Source organism: Chrysemys picta, chromosome 5 (assembly GCF_011386835.1).
Source record: "Chrysemys picta bellii isolate R12L10 chromosome 5, ASM1138683v2, whole genome shotgun sequence".
Taxonomy (NCBI): Eukaryota; Metazoa; Chordata; order Testudines; family Emydidae; genus Chrysemys; species Chrysemys picta.
Window position 1 is genome coordinate 43,235,471 of NC_088795.1, and position 22,313 is coordinate 43,257,783.

Here is a 22,313-nt window from a genome sequence, read left to right on the forward strand (position 1 = left end):
CTTCAGGGAAAAATCTGGAGAAAATTGTGTGGGAAACTTCTTGGCATTTTCCTTTTGCCCCCTTCCATATTCTTATTTTTCCTCAGAAAGAGGCAAACTAGCTGTATGTGTTTATAGCTTTAACTCTGGTGTAACACATCTTTTGTCGCATGTGTATATATAGTATGTATTTATGTGTGTATATGTACATAATATACACACATGCTGGGGTGGTGGTGTAAGAGCCGGGACCTAAGGGGCCAGGGAAAGTAGATTGGGACAAGAAGCTTGGTAGAGATGTGGAGAGGTGGAAATGGGACTCGTGACTGGCAGGGGGAAGAGATGACTGGGACTTTGGGTGGTGGGGAGACTGGGATATGAGTGAGGAAACTGGGCCTGGGAACAATGGTGGAGACTAGGACTGAGAGTTGGATGGGGGGGGGACTGTGACTAGCTAGGCAAAGAGATGGGGACTGGGAGCCAGTACATAGGGGCAAGACTGAAACTGGGCCAGGACATTGGGACTGAGACCCTGGGGAAGGAGGCAAGGTGGGAGGGGAGACAGATCTGACGAGTCAGAGTGCCAGAACAGGCACTGGCTTTCCAAAGAGACTGGGACAAGGAGCCAGTGGGGGAAGAGGGTCAGCAAGATAGGGGACACTGAAACAAGAGAAGGAATCTGGGGAGAAAGACTGAAACTTGGAGCCAGTGAGAATGGGGAATGTGGGAGGGGCACTGAGACCAGAGTGCGAGGGGAGAGAGAGATCAGATGAGGAGCTGGGAGGGTGGGAACTGTCCATACAAGGATACTGGGACTGGAAGTGAAGAGAAAAGAAGAAGGATGGGAAGTTCTGAGGGTCAAGGCTAGGATTTTATGAGCAAGGAGACTGGGACTGGTGTGGGAAGCTAGAGGACTCGAGATGGGGACTGGCTTGGTGAGGAGAATTGGACGGGGATGAGGAGCTAAGAGTGCAGAAGAGACAGGACTGGGACATGGACAGGCTGGAAGGAGCAGGACCAAAGGGGTTAAGCTTGAGGGGGAGCTTGGAATGTAACCCAAGATTCCTGAGTCTCTGAGCCATTCCGCTTCTGACAGCAAATATCTATGAAACCCTCTGTACCTGGTGGGAACTCTCCCACATTGGGGGATGTTCCTAGCAGGGGATTATGGGAAGTTTCCACTATGTTCATGCTGCCTGATCCAAACTCCATTCAAATCAGTGACTGTTTTTCCATTTATTTCAGTGGACTTTGGATCAGGCCAGAGGTGCTGGGAGTGCTGCCGCACCCCCGGCTTGAAGTGGTTTCCATCATATACTGGGTTTAGTTTGGTTCAATGGCTCCCAGCCATTGTACCAGCATCCCTGGATCAGGCACTTGGCAAGGGAGTGCTATAATGGTGATTAGTAAGATCACGTGGTTTAATTTTCATGTAAAACATCTTGTACAGTGTATATAATGGTAAGATGTTGCTAAATATGCTTGTAAGACAAAATGAAGATGGAGGAGAAGAAATTTAAAACAGTTTTGGCTGGGTTAGGCTGATGTGACTGCTGAAATTCACTGTAAAGTAATGAGAAAGGGCCACTGAATTCATATATCTACTAGGAAAAATGGTTGGAGTTGTGGATATTGCTCTGAATTCATCTGTACAACGATTGGCAGTAATGCAAAAAGGCAAACAAGATTTTGGGGGATGCATAGATGTATCAAACATTGCTTTACAGAAGTTATTTTAGTACTATATGCAGTACAGTCTGAGGCACTAGCAGCAGAAAAAAATATTTAAATTGTTGTGTACAATTCTTGTCATAGTACCATAAAGTTGTTGAGACTGTGGAGCAAATGGCAACATAAAATTGATTCAGGGCTTTTGGGTTCTGCGTTATGAAGAAAGTTTAGTCAGACTTGGCTTTAATTGCTTAGGAGAAAAAGAGAGAATTTCATGTAGATCTAGAATTGGTGGAGATCAGAGGGCAATACAGTTTCCTTTGTTAAAATAACATTTCCAATATATAAAGGGGTGGGAGACCAAGTAAGGATGCTCCAACCATTTTCTCTTGTCTACGCAGCATTCAAAGCACTGTAAAGTTGAAAAAATCAAAATAATGTCATTAGGATGTTTGAAAGTATAACTTTATTTGAAAACAAGACAACATGGACCGAAGGTGAGAGAGTAGCATTCACATTCATTATCTGTAAGCAATTCAGGGAAAAGTTCTTTACTTGAAATTACTGAAATATGGGAAGAAAACAAAGAAAGTCATATCTTGTGGTTGAAGAAGTAGTTGTAATTGTTTCCCCCCTTCTGGAATTACTGTTATTACAAGTATTTAAATGACTTAATAATGTTGCCTTCTGTAATTTTTCTGTATTTTGGCATGGCTCTGATAGCCCAGAGCTCACAATACTCCTGGACGACCTGCACAGGAAAATTCTCGCTAATGAATTATTTTTATTTCTTTCCATTTGTCAGATCTTTTATATGAGATTAATGCTAGCTATATGATATTCAGTAGTCACTCAAGAACAAAATAGAATTTGATACCTGTGGAAGAAATTGTATTAAGAGTAAATGATGACTTTTATACAGTGGAAAAATGTTTCCCTGAACCACACAGCAAACTGTGTCTATTTCTCGTCATCAGATATAAGAACCCACAGAAGTGTATTTTAAGGCTATTTCCACCTACCAACAACCCTGTCATCATTAGCAACTAATAAGACATGATGACATAAGGCCATTTATAACGTCAGTTTTAGTTATGTGTGACATGGTGTACTTGCCGCACACTGGACAAAGAGGGGTTAATCCCATAGTCTGGGCAGAGGAAGCCACATCCCCTCACCCCTGCTGCGTATACTTGAACTGAAGGGTCAGTATAAGAGGGAGCAGCCCAGCTCAGTCAGGGAGAGAGGATGCACATTTCAGGCTCCTGCCCTGGAGCTGCTGGAGCCCCAGATTGCAGAGGCCAGCCATAGCAAGACCCAGGCGGATACCTGGCTACCTGTGGATGCCTGAGATACGTCAGAACTGTCATGAGCTTCACAGGCTGGTGACCCATGGACCACGCCACTGGGAGACAGGATAGGAAGTAGCCCTGGGGAGACTGGTGATTGATCTGATTGTAGAACTGAGCAATAAGTCAGCATGTTTCAGTCGGATCCCCACTGACCCAGAGGTGAATACACTTGCCGATGCCAGTGCCGATGCCACTGGGTGATGGCCCAGCCCGCTCTGGCCATCAGGCCACACAGCCTTGCTAAGGAGGGCAGCTGCATTGATTCCAGACATTAAGCTACACCGCCCCCCTAAGGAGGACAGCCATATTGATTCTGGCTATTAGGCCACATAGCCCTGTGGGGGAGGGCAGCCATATTGACTCTGGCCACTAGGCCACATAACCCTGCGAGGGAGGGCCACCATATTGACTCTGGTACCTAGGCCATGCAGCCCTGTGAGAGAGGGCAGCCATACTGACTCTGACCAGTAGGCCATACAGCCCTGCGAGGAAGGGAAGCCATATTGACTCTGGCCATTAGGCCACACAGACATGCTAAGGAAGGCAACTGTATTGATTCTGGCCACTAGGCTATACTGCCCTGAGGCTAAGGGTAATCAGTTGGACTCAGCCACAGGACTTTAACGCCCTTTTCCCCACCCCAAAGGGGGATGGGGTGTACTTGCCTGCGAAATTATGTGCGCATGTTTTCAGATTTTTCCATTGATAGTGACAACTTTTTACCCATTAAGTATACTTCAGAAAGGCAGACCCAAGACATAAACAACTATGGAATAACGCTGTGAGTTTTTTTGTCACTTGGTTAAATTGTACACAGTAACCTCTTCCTGTCCCTGCAGTTGCCTCTGAGAGGTATTTTCCTTTTGATTTCCTGCTTGATTATTGATTTATTCATCATGTGTGCAGTTCAGTGCCTGTATCCGCTACAATTTATTAAGAACAAACATCAGGGAAATCTTAAACATCACGTTTATTTTGCAAGATAAAATTAGCAACAAAGCTCTCCTTTCACGGAGACCTGAAATCATGCAAAACTCACTTGTTAAAAATGCAAAATTCAGACCAAGTTTGCCAGCAGATTCTAAGGTCCACAAATCATTTGAACCCACCTGGCTTGATACATAGGTTGCAGCTAAACCATGTGAAGCATATGATGTAAGTTGGTGCTTCCAGTTGAGTGTTGCCTTGATATTTTTGGGTTCATCTTAATCCAAAATTCAGAGCAATAAAAATACTTTACATAGATCACAACCTAATACACTCTAATAAATGTAAATTCTGCTGAAGGCATAAATCATTAGTATTTTGCAATGGTTGATTCCTAGACCAGTAAATATATCTATTATAGATCATAAGAACGGCCGTACCGGGTCAGACCAAAGGTCCATCTAGCCCAGTATCCTGTCTATTGACAGTGGCCAATGCCAGGTGCCCCAGAGGGAGTGGACCTAACAGGCAATGATCAGGTGATCTCTCTCCTGACATCCATCTCCACCTTCTGACAAACAGAGGCTAGGGACACCATTCCTTACCCATCCTGGCTAATAGCCATTAATGGACTTAACACCATGAATTTATCCAGTTCTCTTTTAAACGCCGTTATAGTCCTAGCCTTCACAACCTCCTCAGGTAAGGAGTTCCACAAGTTGACTGTGCGCTGCATGAAAAAGAACTTCCTTGTATTTGTTTTAAACCTGCTGCCTATTAATTTCATTTGGTGACCCCTAGTTCTTGTATCATTCAGATCATTCCTGTTAAGCCTGAAGATTTTATACAAATAACGTTATGGTACAATTTGCATATTTTATAATTGTATTATTTAAAATTGTATATTGTATAAACTTATTTAAATAAACAGCAATGTCCTGTTTCCCAGAACTTACGCCTGACAAAGCTGCAGCATGGAACAAACTTTAGGAACACACGAATTGCCTCACAGAACTAGACTATCTATCCATCTAGTCCAGTATTCTGTCTCTGGCAGGGGCCAGTATCAGATGCTTCTCAGGAAGGTACAAGTAACCCTATAGTAAACAAGTCAGATAATGTACTCTCAAGGGAAGTTTAATTCCAAGCTATGTCAGTAACAGATTGATCTATCCCCTGGATAAGCAGGGGCTATGTCCCATATTTAAAAAAATAAAAATAAAATCCTTCTTCCAAGCATTGATGCCAGCTTAGAGTCACCATGCCTGCTCCCTCTGGCCTGACCCATGCACCATGGCATTGTCCACCTGTTTGTTTTGTCTCATAAATATTCTTCTTGTTCTGGCTTCTGTTGCAACAATTGCTTTATGGACTGTGCAATTTAGGGCCTGGGGCTAACTGCTTCTACTGGACCCTGAGAATATGTCTACACTGCCTCTGAGAGTGAGACTCTGAGCCTGGGTCCACAGACTTGTGTTAGTGGGGCTTGTGATAGCTCATAAATAGCTGTGTAGACACTGTGGCTTGGACTTTAAAACCCGGGGGTGGTGGCAGGCTTCAAAGCTTGAGCTCCATCCTGAGCCACGACGCCAAAGTAATGTCTAGGCAGCTATTTTTGACATGCTAGCGTGAGCCCCACTAATACAAGTCTGTGGACCCAGTCTGGGAGGCTTGCTCCCAGATGCATAATAGACACACTATTATTAGGTCTGCTGTATGTTAAACACCTAGCCAGGAGGATCTCATCATAGGGTATGTCTGCACTGCAATCACGGGGGGTGTTTGCATCTCATGTAGACATACCCAAGCTAACTTTCATCTAGCTATACAGGCCCACCTGGAACCCTGGGTAATTACTTGTGGGCTAGCCCTCATTGAAGCATATGCTGCTGTGGCTTCACACTCTTGGACCCAAGCGAGCTAGATTACAGCTAGCTCAGGATTGTCTGTATGAAATACAATCACATCCCGTGTTTGCAGTACAGACATACCATATGATGGGGGTCCTCCTAGCCTAGAGCAGACTTAATCTCAATGATGCCACCTAGAAGATCTGCTATCTGGAATGGGAGACCGAAGCTCCTGACCAGGAGCTATGTAGAAAGTAGCAAAAAAAGAGAACTTCCTTGCCTAACTGGGAATCTTAAGAGAGTGGTTGAATATTTATAATATAATCATCAGTGCATAACACAGGTACCGTTTTCCTTGATTTTTCATTATTTAGCTTAACATTACCAGTTTAGAAGGTGTTGAATATGAGGCAGAGTGTTCTTTCCTTGTCTGAACATTTTCTCCTAGTATCTTTCTAATTGTTTTGATAAAGAGAACATGTCTGAATAAATTACATTGAAGACATAACACAATATAAATGACATTTAAAAGAGTGTGAAAAATAGGTTATAAATACAAATACAAAAGAACAGTACTGAAATCATTTCACAAGTTTCAGGATATAAGCACATAGATCAGACAAAATAGCATTCTCTAAATTTCTAACCTAGTTCTTTCCTATATAATGCTACTTTCTTGAGAAATAATGTTTTTTTTTTGGTTTTGTTTGTACACTTTCAAGGAATTGAAAATCAGTCAATGGGACTACACATATGCAATAGATTTGACTATCTGCATAAGTGATTGTAGGATCATGGCCTTACTTTTTATATTCCTGAAACCTCACTAATATTTTCCAGTTTTAGATGAACTTGTCATTTAAAATCTGTTAAAAATACTCAAACAAAATCTAGTCATTGCAGGCAGATAACAACCCTTAAGAAAATTATCTAAGCATTCATTTTAATTAATTAAATACAATGTGACATATAGCACTTTTCCTCTGCTTTAACAACACGCTATGGTTTAATAAATATATTAAAATACATTAAAATTAGGAGCAAAATTCTTCTTAGTTCCACTAATGTAAATCTTGAGTAACTCCACTGAAGTCAAAGAAATTATTCTAGTGAGTAAATATTGTTCACAAAGCAGGCTTGCAGGACTGTACCTTACACTGCTGAATCTTAGGGTATGTCTACACTACGAGAGTAGTTCGATTTTACTTAAATCGAATTCTTGGAATCGATATTGCAAAGTCGAACGTGTGTGTCCACACTAAGGACAGTAATTCGACTTTGTGAGTCCACACTAACGGGGAAAGCGTCGACATTGGAAGCGGTGCACTGTGGGCAGCTATCCCACAGTTCCTGCAGTCCCCGCTGCCCATTGGAATTCTGGGTGTAGCCGGCAGTGCCTTCTGGGTAAAAAAAATGTGTCAAGGGTGCTTTTGGGTAACTGTCGTCATCCGTCCATCACTCCCGCCCTCCCTCCCTGAAAGCGCCGGCGGGAAATCAGTTTGCGCACTTTTCTAGTCAGTGACAGCGCGGACGCCACAGCACTGCGAGCATGGAGCCCGCTGCGACCATCGCTGCAGTTGTGGCCGTTCTCAACGCCTCGCAGCTTATCATCCACCTTTCCCAGAGGCAGATGCAGATAAGTCAGGCGAGGAGGCTACGGCACCGCGGTGAGGGCCTGAAGTCTGAGAGAAGCACAGACCTCTCAGAAAGCACGGGACCCAGCGCCGAGGACATCACGGTGGCAATGGGTCATGTTGATGCCGTGGAACGGCGATTCTGGGCCCGGGAAACAAGCACTAAGTGGTGGGACCGCATAGTGCTGCAGGTCTGGGATGAATCCCAGTGGCTGCGAAACTTTCGCATGCGGAAGGGAACTTTCCTTGAACTTTGTGAGTTGCTGTCTCCTGCCCTGAAGCGCAATGAAACCCAGATGCGAGCAGCCCTGACTGTCCAGAAGCGAGTGGCCATAGCCCTCTGGAAGCTTGCAACGCCAGACAGCTACCGGTCAGTCGTGAACCACTTTGGCGTGGGCAAATCTACCGTGGGGGTTGTTGTGATGCAAGTAGCCAAGACAATAGTTGATGTACTGCTGTCAAAGGTAGTGACCCTGGGAAACGTGGAGGCGATCATAGATGGCTTCGCAGCGATGGGATTCCCAAACTGCAGTGGGGCCATAGATGGAACTCACATCCCTATCCTGGCACCGGACCACCAGGCCAGCCAGTACATTAACAGAAAGGGCTACTTTTCCATGGTGCTGCAAGCACTGGTGGACCACAGGGGACGTTTTACGAACATCTACGTCGGATGGCCGGGCAAGGTTCATGACGCTCGTGTTTTCAGGAACTCTGGTCTGTTTAGACGGCTGCAGCAAGGTATTTACTTCCCGGACCACAAAATAACTGTTGGGGATGTGGAGATGCCTATAGTCATCCTCGGGGACCCAGCCTACCCGCTAATGCCCTGGCTCATGAAGCCCTATACTGGCGCCCTGGACAGTGAAAAAGAACTCTTCAACTACCGGCTGAGCAAGTGCAGAATGGTGGTGGAGTGTGCTTTTGGCCGTCTCAAGGGGAGATGGAGAAGCTTACTGACTCGCTGTGATCTCAGCGAAACCAATATCCCCATTGTTATAGCAGCTTGCTGTGTGCTCCACAATCTCTGTGAGAGCAAGGGGGAGACCTTTATGGCGGGGTGGGAGGTTGAGGCAAATAACCTGGCTTCTGATTACGCCCAGCCAGACAGCCGGGCGATTAGAAGAGACCAGCGGGACGCGCTGTGCATCCGGGTGGCTTTGAAAGCTAGGTTCCTGACTGAGCAGGGTAACCTGTAACTTTTAAGTTAGTGTACAGAGAAGCTGAACCTGCCCCCGTTTCTTTACCCAGTTAATGTTGACTATCCTCTCCAGTTATATACCCCCTTCACCCCCTTCCAACACACGTTTAGAAATAAAATCACTTCTACTTTGTTAATGAACACCGTTTTCTTTATTACTGTTTTCGCGGGAATGTTTTAAACCTGGGACGCAGACTGTGGTGGGGAGCGGGTGTAGTGTAGTGACGCAAATGACGCTTCTAAACTCCAGGATTGACAGGCTCCGCTGTGGTGGACTGGTTGTTTCAACGGAGCCTGTCACCCCTCCTGATCGGGACTGTGTGTATGGGGGGGCTATGTGACTTTGTGGCGGGGGAGGATGGTTACAGATCCCCTGCTGCGTGGCTCTGTGATCCAGGATAAAGACCGCCGCATAAGATCTGTAACGGCCCTCCCCCGCCACAAAGTCACAGAGCAACCCACCCCCCACCACAGAACATGAAAACCACCTCCCAGACTGACCAGGGTAACTAGTGACTGCACTGTGTATGTGCCCTGCTGCTGGACCTGCCCCCCGCCTATGTACCCTGCCAAAGGTGACTGTCCTGCCCAATTACCAACCCCCTTCCCCCCCTCCTCCAAAAGAACATGATGGAAACAGTAATTAACAGAAACGTATTTTTTATTAGCAACTACACATGGAACTGGGAGGTGAAACTTGGACGGGGGCTTGTGTGAGGCGGGAAGGAAAGAACTTGTCAAATTTTGGGGAATGAGAGCCTTCTACTACTAGAGCTGTCTGCAGGGGTGGAGTGAGAGTTTGCACGGACTCTGCCGCCCCTCCTTCTTTGCACTTTGGGTGAGGGGGGTATGGGACTTGGTGGCGGGGGAGGGCGGTTACAGATAGACTGCAGCGGGGCTCTGTCCTCCTGCCTCCGTTCCTGCAGAACATCCACAAGGCGCCGGAGCGTGTCCGTTTGCTCCCTCATTAGTCCAAGCAGCGTTTGAGTCGCCTGCTGGTCTTCCTGCCGCCACCTCTCCTCCCGTTCCATGTGTGCTTGGTGCATTTGGGACAAGTTCTCCCGCCACTGGGTCTGCTGTGCTGCATGGGCTCAGGAGCAGCCCATAAGCTCCAAGAACATGTCCTCCCGTGTCCTCTTCTTCCTACGCCTAATCTGCGCTAGCCTCTGGGAGTGTGATGCCAGGCTAGGTTGTGAGACAGTCGCAGATGTGGCTGTGGGAATGGGAAAAAGGGAGTGAATTCCTCAGAAAGATAAATGTAGTTGTGAACAAAGAACATAGTCTTTCTCTGTGAACAAGACCATGCACAGCACCTATCACATGCGCACTCAGGACAAGGTCGAATTCTCGGCCTTCGCATTCAGTGCCTGGGGTCTTGCACAGCAGATCTGAGAAGCGGGGCAGGACACCGGAATTTGTGTAGCAGGCAGACATGGTAAGCCGTAGACTTGTGGCAGCTTAAAACTTTAATATTAGCACTGGCCTCCTTTCACATTGAAAGCAATGTCAGTCCCTGCTGCCAGCAATCCGGCAAGCAGGAACTCTGCCCCTGTCCCACCCCCTCGCGGCTGTCCCCGGGAACGATCCCTGTAGGCTGCCCCTCTCCCGCCTCCACTGCGTGGCTGCAAACCAGCGGTTACAGTTCTGTAAAGGAACGGGCAAGCAGTCCCAACACTAACATTCCCCTACCTAATTCAAAGCAGGCCACCATGAGCGACATCACCCTGATGAGGATCTCAGACAGCGATAAAGAAAGAATGCTTCGGGAAAGCCTCCAAAGACCAGGGCCGTATGCCGCCCTGCTGTGCAGGGCAATGATCCCTGAGTACTTGATTGTCTCGTGGCGCGGAAACGTGTCATACTACGGAGGACCCAATAAGGCCGCTCTCCCCAGGAACCTGATTCAACGGCTTTCCAATTACCTCCAGGAGAGCTTCCTCGAGATGTCCCAGGAGGATTTCTGCTCTATCCCCGGACATATAGACCGCATTTTACTGTAGCTGCACTGGCAGGGACTAAACAGTAGAGCGGCTTGGGCAGAACAATCATGCTAAACCGGACATTGTTAGATTTTTTTTCAATAGTTGCACTGCCCAGGACTGAAACGTTAAGCGCCTAGGGCAAACTAATCATGAGAAACCCATTGTTGTTATTCTTAATATTCCTGTTCTGTTAAAAATAAATGTTTAGATGTTTAAAACACTTACTGGCTGATCCTTCCCCAGATTCTGTGTCCGGGTTAACGGCTGGGGATGGTTGGTAGGGGATCTCTGTAAGGGTGATGAAGAGATCCTGGCTGTCGGGGAAATCAGCGTTGTAAGCGCTGTCGACTGCCTCGTCCTCCTCATCTCCTTCCTCATCTTCCCCGTCCGCTAACATGTCCGAGGAACCGGCCGTGGACAATATCCCATCCTCAGAGTCCACGGTCAGTGGTGGGGTAGTGGTGGCGGCCGCACCTAGGATGGAATGCAGTGCCTCGTAGAAACGGGATGTCTGGGGATGGGATCCGGAGCATCCGTTTGCCTCTTTGGTCTTCTGGTAGCCTTGTCTCAGCTCCTTGATTTTCACGCGGCACTGCGTTGCATCCCAGCTGTATCCTTTCTCTGACATGTCTTTAGAGATCTTCTCGTAGATCTTTGCATTCCGTTTCTTGGAGCGCAGCTCAGAAAGCACGGACTCATCGCCCCACACAGCGATCAGATCCAAGACTTCCCGATCAGTCCATGCTGGGGCCCTCTTTCTATTCTGAGATTGCACGGCCATCACTGCTGGAGAGCTCTGCATCGTTGCCAGTGCTGCTGAGCTCGCCACGATGTCCAGACAGGAAATGAGATTAAAACTGCCCAGACGGGAAAAGGAATTCAAATTTTCCCGGGGCTTTTCCTGTGTGGCTGGTCAGAGCATCCGAGCTCGGACTGCTGTCCAGAGCGTCAACAGAGTGGTGCACTCTGGGATAGCTCCCGGAGCTATTAGCGTCGATTTCCATCCACACCTAGCCTAATTCGACATGGCCATGTCGAATTTAGCGCTACTCCCCTCATCGGGGAGGAGTACAGAAGTCAAATTTAAGAGACCTCTATGTCGAACTAAATAGCTTCGCGGTGTGGACGGGTGCAGGGTTAATTCGATGTAACGGCGCTAACTTCGACATAAACGCCTAGTGTAGACCAGGCCTTAGATTATAATTTTGCTGTGGATATTTACTACTTGCAGTTGTTATATTTACAATATTATTGGCCCTGTCTCCTATTCTGTATATAGAGAACATTGCAAGTACTTCAGTAAAGGCAAATACTGCAGTACAGTACAAATCCATTTTTAATTATTCATGCTATATACACTTCAGTCCACTGTGAAAAAAACACCGCCGGTCACCCTAGTATTTTCCATTTTCTTCCAGATCAACCAAACCATGTTATGTTCTATCTATTTCTGTGATGGTGATTATGAAAAGGAAACAGTTGTAACAGGAAACTTTCACTTAGCAAGATGGGGAATGATTTAGAAATTGTTGTAATCATACAGTATGTCTGTTTTATAGCAGTATTTGAGTGCAGTGAGACATGGCTTATTGCTGTTGTTAAAGCTTCTCAGTATAGAGAAGATTTTGTCTCAATATAATGATTTTCCATTTTAATTTGGAATGCTTACATTTTAAAAGTTTTACCTTAATTTAAAAGATACCGATTGCTCCAAAAGATTCAGACTTTCCCCAAATATACTTGCAGTTGGTTTTATAACAGGGAAAGGTGAGAGTCTGGGAGAGATTGTTTTTTCTAATCTTAACAGATCATTTGCAGAAGACCTGAATTAAGGTCCAAAAGTAGCTTCTCTTTCCCAATCCCCTAAAAAGACCCATTCTGTTTAGATTCTAAATTCCTTATTAGACGCAAGGACTACATCTCCTGTATCTTGTGCAGTGCTGAATACTTTTCCAGAACTAAACAACCAACTATCCTATCAAAATAAACCAACTCCAAAATGCTAGTAAACAAAAGAGAAGAATACTATATAATATGGTGTCTTTTGACTGAGAACATTTCTATGACGCCAGCCCTTAATGTTACTGGCTTATGAGATTTACATAAATTAGTCATCATGTTTTCTCATTTTCCTTTTACATATGTATGGCTATTAGATATGTGTGAAAAAATGTCAGGAGTATTAGAGCTCTATTTGCATTAGAATTTCCAGTGGAAATGTCAAGTGTGACCTTTTTCTTGTTTGGGTGGCTAATCCCATTTGAAATTCTTGCCATGCTCCTACAGAGGGTCAGTGCACTTGTGAATCAAACCACTGCACCTGCTGGAACTCCCCACTCCTCCTCTTCCTCTCTCATGTTATGACTGGAGGAACTTACAGCTTGCAAACAAGAGCGGTATGCTGTCTGAGTGCCTTGAACGGCCACATTTCACAACATTTATCCCTGGGAATTTTGTACTAAATCGTTTTGTTTTTAATGTTATTCGTGGAAGCCAAAAATTAAAGGAAAAAATATTATATGAAAAGATTGAGATTTGTGGCTTTGTACATTCAAAATGGAGGAATAACTATTTGCAACTGAAGCTTTAAAAAGGAATAATAAATGCCTTGCCCACCTTGAAAGGAAGCCTGGGGGGTTGATAGACCCTCTTGTATTTGTGAGATGGGAAGTATCTTTTAAGATATAGTAGACTGACTACTTTGGCTGAGTCGTGCACCCTGGCAAATCAATACAGACAATGTAAACAGATGCAAATGGGCAGGATATCCACACACACTTACTGCTACTTAAAGACAATGCTAAACTAAACTAAACTTGTTTTGCCAACGCTTGGCTATGTTGACGACTTCCCATTATAGGAAACGCTAGGGTATTAACAGGAAAACTGGCTTTAAAAATATAACTCTCTATTCCTGCATTCATATTATTATAACAACTTTTTATACTAATGTTGACTGAAGGAGCTTAGTTAGAAAATAAAAGATTCTGTAACAGATAAGAAAGCAACTTTTATAAATCTGCTTATCCTCAATTACATTTTGTTGTTGTTTTTTAAAATGTCACATTATTTAAATATTTACACTGGGAAATAATTATCAGAGATTAAGTTCTTGTTTCTTGTAGTAACTTGGATATTATCTGTTTATGGATCTTTTCTGAAACAGATCTCAGTCAAAGCTTTTCTCTCAAACTGCTGCTGTATTTTCAGGGTTGTACACTAAGCCAGAATGAGGGTGCCTTTGAAATGAGCCCCTGATATTAAAGAGGGAGAAGGCAACTTATGAGGCTCAGTGGTTTAACACATAACATGATTAAAACACAGGATAAATGAAGATAAAAGGTGCCATGGAAATATTCCATAGCAGCTTGCATTACCCTGGGAATAAAATACTACAACCTATTTAATAATATAGTATGTGCTATATTAACACACACACTCTTATACTGGTTTCAGAGTAGCAGCCGTGTTAGTCTGTTTCCGCAAAAAGAACAGGAGTACTTGTGGCACCTTAGAGACTAACAAATTTATTAGAGCATAAGCTGCATCCGAAGAAGTGGGCTGTAGCCCACGAAAGCTTATGCTCTAATAAATTTGTTAGTCTCTAAGGTGCCACAAGTACTCCTACTCTTATACTGAGCATTATAGGAGCAGTAAAGAGTATGCATTATTATAGTTCTGACCTACATGTGGGTTGTCAGAATAATTTGACATTGTAACACGTGAACAGTTCTGTACTTTCCAGCTATTTTTCCATCCATTATCTTTTTTACTGGTTATAGTGGGAGAGAAGGTTTCATAAAAGATGTGCAGAGCCAGAAGGGTCATGTGAACGGAAAAAATATTAATGATTTAGCACTTAGCTGAGCTAAAGTACAACAGTCTTTGGAGAGTGTAATGAGGCAATCAACACTGGAGATAGCAAACCACTGACAGCCCCTGACACTGCATATACGTCCTGCAACAAAGCAGTGAACTCTACAGATGTGCAGTGTGCCTGGCAGACCCCATCCCTTTCTTCCATTTATTTTTTAGAGAACCTCCCAACATCTAATTAAAACAGGCCTTGTGTGCCTTCCACTAACTCCAGGCTTACAGTGCAGAGATTAACATTTGTTTGCTGACTCCTACAATGGTGCATTTTGATGGAACTGATGACATTCTCTATTAAAGAACGACCGCTGCAACTCTTTTCCTGAGGAAGTGAACTGTGCTGACAAATTAAACCTGTTTATCTAGTTAAACAAAATAAACAAGCAAATAGGAAATGTGTTACATTGGAAAATGACTCAGTATGTGATAGGAGATTTGCTTGTTACAGGCTTTTTTTTGTTTTGTTTGTAAGTCTGAGGAAAACCTGCAGTCACACTAGGGCTGCTCACGCAGGTGCCATGACTCACCCCTCAACAGAGCCTGCAGTGACTCATGGCTCAGGCATGTTGCAGCAACTCAGCTGCATTGACTCAGCCCTCATGCATGCTGCAGCTACCTATCCCTCTGCAGGGACTGGGTCAGATGACCACCAGGCACAGGTGTTTCACTGACTGTCCCAAAGCAGCAAGTTAGTCTGTGCTACTGCGCTGCTCAGCCAGGAACATGTCTATTCTATTATAGATGCTCTAGATGTTCAGCCTGCCCTTGCCTTGTTCCAGCTTTGTCAATGCCCTACTCTGACCTTACTCCAGCCCTGCCTTTGCAACCTGACCCCCAGACCACTGGACTGACTCAAGTCTGGCTTTGATATTCAGGCTGCATTTGGGTTGTCTATGTACTCTGACCTCAGTTCTGACCCATGGCTTGTCCCTAAAACCTGGTTTCAGCGGTGCCCTTTGGCCTGGGTCCAACTCTGCAGCTGGCTCCTACCACCGGGCATGACTGCCTGGAACCCAGAGCCAAACAGTAAGGAATGATATAAGATGACAGGAACATATCTGTCATGACTTAAATTAAGGGGCTTGGTGTGTGGGTGTGTATGTTGGGAATGTGACTCAATTTTACAAATATGTAAGATCTGAGCTTTTTAAATTGTATGGTCAAAAATCTGTTTCATACTGTTTGTTGGGGTTAATTCTTTGTTTACCATTATCTTCTGATACTGTATTTTAAGGCAACCTCTCTTTTAATAGATTTCGTAAGTGACCCCATTGGGCATCAATGGAGTTACTCTTGATTTACATCAGGGGAAGTGAGATCAGAATCAAGCTCATTGGGTACAATGCTGCTCTACTATTGCTAGAAATAACCCAGCTTTTTCAAGCAATCGGTTTTGTATATTGTCTTGTGTTTTGAAAACAGACTATTTTTGACAAAGATTATTTACTTAGTATTGTTACTTTGATATTAAAGGTTATGTGCTACCCCCTCTGAAGCAATAGAGCCTGATGCTCATGGAGCACCCATACAAAGTCTTCTGCAGGGATGGGGGAAGACCATGTAGCTAGCACTTTGATTTGTCTTTCTCTCTGACCCCACTGTGTTAGAATTTGCTAATGAGCAACCTAAATGTCCTCCTCTGTGGGCTGTAGGGAAATGGCAGGCCTCTTAGCTGAGGGTGGTATGTGACCTCAGTCCCACTGAGAACAGGAGGTTATGGTGGCCCTTTTGTGAATGGGCTATTCTTGGTAAATGACTCTGCAGTGGGGTATTTATTTGCCAGCTTTTGCAGACTCGTCTGTTTTTTTTTTAAACTTCCATTTGCCCTTCATAATTAACATTTATTTTTTAAAATTTAAAAGTAGTCTAACGTTATGTCCAAGATGTTTCCAGTGTGGATGTGTGAAGTTTGGGGTAAAGGCTGTGGTTCTCTTCACTGCAGGGGTACAAAACAAAGGTGAGATTCCACAGGACATGCTTCTTAAAGGGTTTGAAGCATTGGGTGGATCTGCTGCTTCAGTTTATCCCATTAGGCTCCCTTGGGTTGAATACCACTCCTTTTTGGGGTTTGGTTTATTAAAATAACACCCCCAATTCAAAACAAAACAACATTTCCCTCACTCTGTAGTTCCTTTAACCCTTAGCTGGGCTCAATAGTTCAGTCCCAAAACCTAGGTCCTTCTGCATAGTGATTCCAAAAACCTCTTCTTCTTAAGACTCCCTCTCCCCTCCCCGTAGCTCCAACCAGGCTTTCCCATTTGGCTGGTATGGACAGCCTGTTCCAAGGTCCTCTCTGATCCTGGGTCTTCTGCAGGTGCCTTTCTTGCAGGACTTCCTTCCTTTGACTGAGCAGGCTCCCTCTTATAGGAACTCAATAATAAAACCTTTCCCTCTATTATTAAGGACTGCATGTGGGCCCCTTCCAGCAGACTATGACACAAGCAGAGAGCAATCCCTCTTAGGACATGTCTACACTTGCCATTTAAAGCGGAAAAAGTCCCTCTTTTGCGCAAAACCCGGGGGAGTGTCTACACTTGCCAATGACTTTTTGTGGTGAAACTCAGAAGTTTCACCGCAAAAAGAAAACCACCTCCATGAGAGGCGTACAGCTCCGACTGGTGATGCTTTTGCAGTGATGTGCAAATGAAGACACGTTCTTCCTGTTTACACAGCTTTTAGCCTCCTGAGGATATCCCACAGTGCCTAGGTGACCACTCTGGCCAGCAGCTCTGCTGCTCTGACGCCAGGTAAACAGACATCCAGCCCTCCTCCTGTAAAGCCCCAGAAACTTTGAAACTTCCCTTCCTGTTTTCTTGGCAAGTGCTCACTTATCATCTGGCCAGGTGACAATCCCTGCTCCACAGAGCAAAGGATTCCCCTGCCTGGAGCAATGCTGAGCTACTGGAGATGATCAGTGTTTGGGGACAGGAGGCTGTGCAGGGACCCAGGGTGCCCCGTGATCAACTTTCCTCCCCCCCTTTCCCACAAGACCTATAATCAAAATAGAGAGAGCTGCACTGTGGCGCAGCGGCCCACAGTGTGCTGCTCTCATCGGGACGGAAGTGCTACAAATGTAAATGCTCTCTGACGCCTGTGGAAGTCAGTGAGTACACAAACCAGTGCTTTTCTTTCACGGGTTCACTATCCCCATTGAAACTGACAGCGCAAAAACTCTGCAAGTGTAGACATAGCCTTAGAGAACCCATTACCAATAGCTAAAGCTCTTGCAGCAGGGGGCTTGAGTATTTCAAGTCAAAGTTGAAATAGTCTTCAAAGCTTCATCTGAAAATAATTTACTAATAACAGCTTTACAGTAAGTTAGTAAAACTAAATGGTAAGAGCATTACACAATGTAAGTATATTAAACATACTGGGTAGACCAGAACCATAAACAATCTTCATTTGCTGTATTATGACAAGCAAGAGAGAACTGTGTTTTCAAAGGTGTACTGTTATACTTGGCAAGATTCTAGTTGATCCTTGGCCCTGCTGAGTCTGCTCTACTCCCATGGTGCAAAGTAGAGATAAAACATATTTTAAATGGTCAGGTAAAGATTCTCCAGATGTGTGTGGGGGGGGGAGAGGGGGCTCCAATGCTGTTACAGAGATGGGGTAGTCAACCCTATACTGCTTCTCTACTCATAGCTCCTGCCAAGGAGAGTCTGGGACATAAGGGGTGTGGCTGGAGTGCTAAAAATCAGTGGATGCTAAAATAGTCCCTTGGAAGCTGTTGGAGCTTAGTGCAAATGAGAGCCTTGCTGAGGCTGCTTTAAGTTATGGTGGGGGGCTGAGACAGGACTGCGAGGTGTAAAAAAGTGGCATTGGCAGTGCCACACCCCCCCCCCCCCAAGTAGTCTGCCTAGCAGAGTTGGCCAAACTCAGGGTTAGAGCTCATCATTTTCAAATTACTTTTTGTACTTGATCTTGCCCTGTAAGATCACTACTAGGCACTGTACAAACATATAACAATAAAGACTGTACCTGTGTTGGGATTCCCCAAGAACTCAATTCAACTCCAGTCTTGTTACGTAGGTTTCTTTATTGGTATACAATCAAACTACACTTGTTGATTAGGCTCAAGTGTAGGCGCAGAGTATACCACACATCCAAAGTTTAATTAGGAGACCTTGGTTTTGCTCACTCATTTATTTTTGCTGCTGCCTTCTGTTGAAATACTTAATAATAAAGACAGTCCCTGCCCCAAAGAGCTAAGACTCTAATCAGTTCTTCCCATTTTACAGATGGGGAAACTGAGACAGAGGTTAAGGGACTTGCCTGACAACACAGCAAATAGTCAAGATCAGAGATCTGATTAAACTTGAGTTCCTGTCTTCCAGTACTTTCCTTACGCTACTAGAGACAATAATCATTCTGGCCCTGATTCAGCATAATGCTTAAACGCATGCATAACTTTAACCATGTGAGTAGTTCCCTTAACTTCAGTGGGGCTGCTCACATGATTAAATACCTTCCTGAATTGGGACCCCTATGATGTGTTGTAAAATCTTTCCTATTCAGGATAACAAGCACCCACAGGTTTTCAAAATTTAGATATAAAATTTCCTAAAACACAAAATATCTGACAAATGCCACTAAGCACTGGATAAAATAAACATTAGATTGCTTGACAAGTCGCTTTTTTTTTTAAGTTTCTGTATTTTATATTACAGTGATTTCAAACATATGTGGTTATAAGCTTATCAGATTTCCAAAAAATGAACTTTCTATAAAAATCACACTGGGCCCCTCAGCTGTGTTTTCCTCCATTATTTATAGACAAATTGAAAACAAATGTCCTTTAAAAAAAAAAAAAAAAAGAAGGCACAATGAACTGGAAACAGCTGTCAGAATGTGCCTTTCCTCCAAAATACATCTGCAGCGTGAACCTATATTAAAGCAAAATTATTTCCTTTTATCTGAAGTGTTATCTCATTTAATGGTAGTTTCAGGGACAATTTCAATGAAAAGTAGAGAGAGAAGTCTGATTATTGCAACAAGACTTAAATGATGATTTAAAAAAAAAATTTTTTAAGCACGAAGTGAGAACTTTCCATAAAAGAGGAGAAAAGTTTTTCTGCAGCTGGGATGTGTTTATTTCTTATTAGAGTTAACATTTGCATGAGATTTTTGGGTCAGAATCTGCAACCCTTACTCAAAGTCACTGGGTTTCCTCTCATGAGTAAGAGTTGCTGCAGGATTAGGGCTATTGTGAGCATATATCATATCCTGGTCTGCTCCAGTGTGGCAATACAGTGGTCTTTCTAATATAGTATACTTTTTTCTGAGTGTACCCATTGCCAGATGCTTCACAGGAAAGCATAAAACCACCTAACTGCATTACCTTAACTTTACAGTATGAGAGAAAGTGTGGGGAGGATTCCCTATTTAGGTTTACTGGTTATTAGCTTATGCCCAGAAGCACGTAATATGATTTTATAGCACATCTGCATTTATGGGAATTGCTTTTCATGAGTAGGGCCCTGGGTACACTACAGTCCTGGATGCTTAAAAATCCACACATGCTGCAGGGGGTTTCTGCTCTGCAGGGTGAATTCCGCTGAATAACACTGAGTTTCTGTTGTGGGTCTATCCTACATTTGTAATATAATTTTATAAAAAGAATGAACATATGGGATTAGGGATCAGCATTTCTTGGGTCAAATTAATCCCTGTGGTAATATGCCATTGATACCAACAAAATTAACCCAGGGATGAATTTGGCCTTTTTTGTCTTTGTGGAACATGTTACTGAGGTAACATGTTCCACAAAGACAAAAAAGGCCAAATTCATATATATATGAATGCATATATAGCTGTGTGATTATCAGGGAGAAGTTATATGTCTGTTCTGTGTGCTGCACCTTTACAGGAAAGGAAGCTCCCAGCCTCTCTGATGGCAGCCAGTGTGATTAGTCAGTTCTAGATGGCTGTTAGAAGGTGAGGCACACTGATCTCTTTGTGTCATGGAAATGTTATATCTGTTGTTGCTTGTTTCCCTTATTCTGGAATCACAAGAGGCTGACGTTCTCTGCTCAGAGAACAGGTACAGTGCTGGCAGCAGCCATGTGTTGCACCACTACCAGCGTGTCTCAGGCGACATGGAGGGGCCAACTCAGTGGGTGAGAGGGGGTATTTGGTCCTATGTTGTTATACTACAGATAGGCCAAGGATTGCATGCCAACAAGGGTGCGCAAAGAAGAGGTAAGTAATGATGAGGATAGGCCAGTCACACACAGCAATCTGGATGGCTTGGTAAGCTGGGAGCATTCAAACAAAATGCATTTTAGTACAGCCAAAAGCGAAGTTATACATCTAGAAACAAGGAATGTAGGCAACACTATAGAATGGGGAACTATAGTCTGGAAAGCAAATACTTTGAAAAGGAGCTGTGGGGGCGGGGTGGGGGGTGTCATAGTGAACAAGCAAAGTGACATGAGCTCCCAGTGCGATGCTTTCACAAAAAGGGCTAATGCGATCCTTGAGGTATAAACAGAGGAGTTGTGAGTAGGACAGGGAAGTGTATGCTCTGTATACAGTATTGGTGAGACGATCCTGGAATGCTGCATACAGTCCTAGCATCCACATTTTTAAAAGGATGTTGAAATTTTGGAGTAAGTGCAGAAAAGAGCCATAAAAATGAATTGAGGGCTGGAGAAAAGACCTGATAGTGAGAAACTTATAAGCTAAACTGGATGAGCTCTTTCAAAAAAGAGACTGCGATGAATTGATTACAGCGGATAAGCACCTTCACAGGGAGAAAATACTGGCCTAGCCTCTAAAGGTCTTTTTAATGTAGCAGAAAAAGGCATAAGAAGAACCAATGGCTATAAGCCGAAGCCAGGTAAATTCAAATTAGAAATGTAGGTACAACAATTTAACTAACTACCAAGAGAAATGGTAGATTCTCCATTTCTTGATGTCTTCATATTCAGACTGGATGTATTTATGGAAGATACACTTCAGTCAAACAAGTTATTGGGAGCAATACAAACGTAACCAGGTGAAATTTAATGGCCTGTGATATACAGGAAGTCAGGCTAGGTGATCTAATAGTTCATTCTGGCCTTAAACTCAATGAAAGAGGACAACTTTTATGCTGTGCACATCTGTCCAATAGATACTGGACTGATAGTCTAAGCAACAGCTCATTTCACACAGGCCCGGGAACAGTTTGTGAAATCATTTAAAAATAGTTCTAAAGGAGAACAGCAGTTGTTATATAACTTCTTGTTATATCACAAGACCAGACCAGAGTAATTCTTCCGGTTTTAGGTCCTGTTGGACCAGGTCCAGTTTGAATGTCTTTCATTTCTATAGTGACTCTAAATCTGCATGTTAAAACTGTCAGATAACAACTTTCCCTCTCATATACACACAATAGAGGAAGCTTCCTATTTTTATTTATTAGACCTTTACAAAAGATATAAAATCCACAATAGCAAAAGAATATATTGCTCATGTTGCTGTTCTTTCTGCCTATCTGCCTGCAGACAATCTTTTGTAAACCTACCTGAGAATGGCAACAGTTCACAAGTTTGCAAAAACTAGTAAGAACAGTCTTTACAATGGGAGGGGCTAAAAAGGAAAATAGTGAATGAAGGCTTTGATACTGTAGAATTGATATAAAATTTCTGATAGCTGAGATGGGGTAATAAGAGAAAACAACCTTTTAATCTTTGGTTTAAACTAAAGGGTGTGTCCTCTGTAAGGTAGTTCAAATTCTGAGTTTCAGACCTTGGAGAGATCTGACTATAAATGTTGTTCTTGGTAAGATCACATTTGAAAATGCTTTATGTTCGACTCCAGCATCTCCGTTCTAGCTACCTAGTTCCCGCTCCCCAAAA

At 43.8% G+C, this 22,313-nt stretch overlaps 1 protein-coding gene across 2 annotated transcripts in view; it reads left to right on the forward strand.

Annotated features, from left to right (window-relative positions):
* The window catches only part of SPRY1 (sprouty RTK signaling antagonist 1), a 60,013-nt gene that overhangs the window by 31,157 nt on the left and 6,543 nt on the right, over window positions 1-22,313 (forward strand). The gene's annotated exons all lie outside the window — the stretch shown is intronic.